Source organism: Diadema antillarum, unplaced genomic scaffold (assembly GCF_040938485.1).
Source record: "Diadema antillarum isolate AM-2024a unplaced genomic scaffold, OU_Dant_1.0 scf00000043, whole genome shotgun sequence".
Classification (NCBI taxonomy): domain Eukaryota; kingdom Metazoa; phylum Echinodermata; class Echinoidea; order Diadematoida; family Diadematidae; genus Diadema; species Diadema antillarum.
In genome coordinates, this window is record NW_027270932.1 from 1,578,808 (window position 1) to 1,583,306 (window position 4,499).

Genomic DNA, 4,499 nt, shown 5'->3' on the forward strand with positions numbered 1-4,499 from the left:
TTGAGAAATCAGACATTGGAGCCACAGAAGGATGATAGGTTGAGGTCAGATGAGTCAAAGGAGTCGGAATAGAATGGCAGTCATGACGTAAGGAAAGTCACCGTTATGTATTGTTAAGGCAGATCGCAGTACTTACAAACTACCGTATATGCCATATATTTCGCAAGGATTTTATTTTCACTAATTTTGTGAGTTGGGTGCTATTCATGAATTTAACAACATGCAGAATTATTAACTTTGACCTTGGCATTAATATGACATGCATGTGTACATGTCTCCCTTCAGTGCACAGTCACGAAATTTAATCACTCGCACAAAATCCCAAGTTGCGGTAAATAAGACTAGCTAAATATATGGTATAGACAGTAGTCCCTGATGTTATATGATGGTATTCTTATTAAGAATCCTCCCAATTCGTCATTGAAAAAAAAAAAGTTTCTATGAATGTGTTCAGGGCCCCGTTTTATCAAAAGATACAATCGATTATAAATTCCATTACCACACAGGCTGCCATAGACTTATGATAGAAATCAACTATATAATCAATTATAACTGTTCATAAAACAGGGCCCAGGTCTAGTTCAGGTTTAGTGGTGAGACAAAATAAGTCAGGAAATTTGTAGCACAGCTGTTGTGACTGTGTGCAGTAAAGCTTGATGATACTTCTCAGCTTTTGAATACATGTGTCCCCAGTTTGTAGTGGTCTGTAATGATGTCTTATAATATGATGTACTAGGACATGGGTGTATAAGATGTGTAAAGTTATGCCCCACTTTCGGTGTAATTGAGTAAATGCCCACCACAGCTTTATTTGACAAAACCGCTTCCACAAGACATTCACATCCGCTTAAATTATGTTTGTTACAATCCCACAACAAATGTGGTCACATCTGTTGAATTGAACTAGCAAGAATTCATTCTAGGCAATTAAATGATAATTCCAGTTCATTTTATATGTTAAGTCCCAAAATATGTTAGTTATGGAAACAAAAACTATATCTGTGTCTCATAATTTGACAGACCACCTTTTCTATTCTCACCTTCTATTGTTTGTAATATGATATAGCTATTTGTACCATTATTTATGAGTTGATTCCATCATGTTTAGATTATATTTCATATCTTTTTATGACTTTCTGAACCATGCAATTTCATGGTGAGTGTAAAGCCATGCTTATAATGATTATTTTCTATTTCATGTTCATTCACATAATTGTCTGATAACAACCATGTCACAAACATGGATAGAGGGAATGAGTTTTCCAATGTAAATAAACTGTTTTATGTGAAAAGAAAACTTGTTGCTTAATGTTGCTTAGTGGCTGAGTGTTTTGTTTGGCTGTGTGTCTCCTGTGTGTTGTGCAACATTACATGTACTGTGGACCAGTCGTGTGATGTACTGTAATAGAAGCATACGAGTTTACAGAAATAGCTGGAAGAACAAATAGCAAGTACCACTTTGATGTAGTAATGGTAATGATAGAAATTAATGCACAGAGTGATGCTTTCTCATTCAGGACTAAAAATTGAATTCAGTATAATGCTTGGAAAATTTTACAGGTATATCTTGCAGGGAACATTATTGTGGCTTAATAAAATCTCAAAAAGAAGGACAGAAAATAACTTTGCTCTTTCAGCTGCATAGTAACATTCCTACTGATTTGTATACAGTACCTTTATTTATACACAACATCACTGATACTAGCACCATGTACGTCATGAAAAATTACCTTTAAAATTAGGACATTGGCATCCACTGACGTGTCATAATGCATATCATACATTACTTGTGCATCCTGTACTCTAGTCTAGCAGGAGTTTTGCATGTCACTCCTCCTCACATTCTCAGACAACAAATTACATGTCATTAAAGGACAAGTTCACCTTCATAGACATGTGGGTTGAGAGAATGCAGCAATGTTAGTAGAAATCGGACAATCCGTTCAAAAGTTATGAATTTTTGAAGTTTCTGCTAAGTCACGGCTGGATGAGAAGACTGCTAGAGCTTGTGATGTCATATGAGTACAACTATACATGTATAAAGAAAGTATAAAGAAAAATTCAAGATATTCTCACTTTTCTCACATAATAAAAGAACACTCGACTTCTCTCTTTCAGAAGTCAGGGGGAATGATATTACCCCTAACATAAGTCAGTAACATGTCGAGGAAATGTGCACTTTATTCAAAAAGTCAAGTTTTGTGAAATTCTCTTTTTATTTTCCTTATATCGTTGTACGCATGTGACATCATATACTGTAGTAGTCTTTTCCTCCAGCAGTGATTGTACAGATATTTTTAAAATTCATAACTTTTGAACGGATTGTCGGATTTTCCCCAAACTTTCACTGATGTGTTCTACTAACATTGTTGCCTTCACTCAATCCACATGTATATGAAGGTGAACTTGTCCTTTAATTTGTCATACAGTCAACCTCATCCCAGTATTCACTATGAGGCATAGAACATTCATACACGTCACACATAAAGAGGAAGTCCAGTCCAAATCTAAGTAAGTGTGATAAAAAGAGAGTAAAATTTTACGAGTTCAACGGTGAAAAATTGACTGAAATCGGATGACAAATAAGGAAGTTATGAAGTTTTGATAATTTCTCCAAAACAGTTCTTGTACAGTGGGTGTGAATATGCCAATGAGTGAGCTAATGAGTGACGTTATTCCTGGTTGAATAACTTCAGAATAGTGATCAGTTAGATATGGGGATTTGAGCCTCGGCATGATTGCGTCTGAATGAAAAACTGGAAAATTCAAAATTTATATACAAACTACAGTATATGGTAAGTTGTGAGGGAATGACAAGCTCACTTTGCCATTTGCATATTCATATTGACTGTCCAAGAACTATTTCCCCAAAAATTGCAAAACTTCAAAATGTCATAACTTCCTCATTTTTCATCCGATTTTGATCAAATTTATACCGTTGAACTCGTAATATTTTACTCTTTCTTCTTGGACCAACTTATATTTGGACTGGATTTCTACTTTAAATCCTTAATCGTTTTGCCCAATTAATGCAAACATCAACGCATAATACAGCCAGAGTCTTGTGTTTCCATCAAATTACACTGCACTTTCCACTTCAGCAAAATGTTTATCAAGATTTTGCAGATTTTGGTTCAATTGAAAATAAATAGAAGACAGAAATCTAAGTGACAATGTTCTCTTTACCCTGTGTCGTCCAGTGCAATCAACTCATTGCTTCATGAAACCTGGTGCTTTATGGAATAACAGTATGGGTGTTATACAGTCGAAGAGACAATGGATTAATTTGAACATGAATGCATGATTTACAGAAGACATAAAACCACGCACAAACATACGCACATACTCCTGACTTTTAAAACCCATTCAGATATATAATGTGAATAAATCAAATCAATAAATCAACAACACACAAAAAGAATACAAATGATAACCTCTCTAACGCTTCATTTTGTTTCTTTTTTTATTTTCTGAATGTATTTGTACAAAAAAGAGGGAAAGAACATATATATTATGGGTTAAAAAGCAAGAAACAAAGAAAAACTAAATCAAAGGGGAATCACGATGGCAAGGGATCATCAAAGGTAAATTTCCCGTCACTTCTTTCTGAAGTGTACAACAAAAAAATAAAACGTAACGCGGAAATTGTATGATTAATATCAATATCTATACATTGTGCTTTACAGAGAGAGTTAGAGCAAGTGAAAACAATACAAAAAACACCTTGACTATATACAGTGTATAGACCTTGACTGCCTACCCTTTCCTATACGTCATAAACATACAATTATGACGCACACAATTATAGTACTTTATGAGCCCCTTTTTTCTTGTTTCCTTCTATTTTCAGCGGCACAATCACAGCCCGTAGATATTCGTTTCGACCGCATGCAATAAGTGTGAAGGTTAGGGGAACTGTTTCTGCGCATCTTGGATGTATTACACCAGTTTGCTGACTTGCACAATTGAAACGACAGTTTATCATTGTAGTGAAAGTGAATTAATATGTTTCACGTTGCCTAATTATGCGTAGGTCCTACTGTTCACAGCTCTGTGACTAAAGTGAGAAGAAATAAAAAAAAGCATTTACTTTTGGCAAACATGTTTGGTACTTAACTTGGATTAAAGAAGTAGAAAAAGAAAAAAAAAGATAATATCCATTGTGACATTTGGACAAAGTTCAGTAGTCACATCTTTTTAATTATGTTATCCCCGATGCCCATTTGTGGCATATATGAATTTGGCTACACTTTGTCAGAAAATATCTGTAGGCTATTATGGACACGCTAAAGAAAATCTTGCTACAGGAATAATGATGGTTCCACACCGGTAACAGCTGCCATATGATAAATTTTGACAAAAATCCCTCTAGAGGGTAGCTAACACCTATTCGTGGTTTCCGAAGCAATCAATTTCGAACCCCCCCCCCCCCCCTACGGGCTTCTTTCCACCACTCTGTTCTTCCGTGAGGTTTCTCCTCGGTCACTCTTAATGAACGG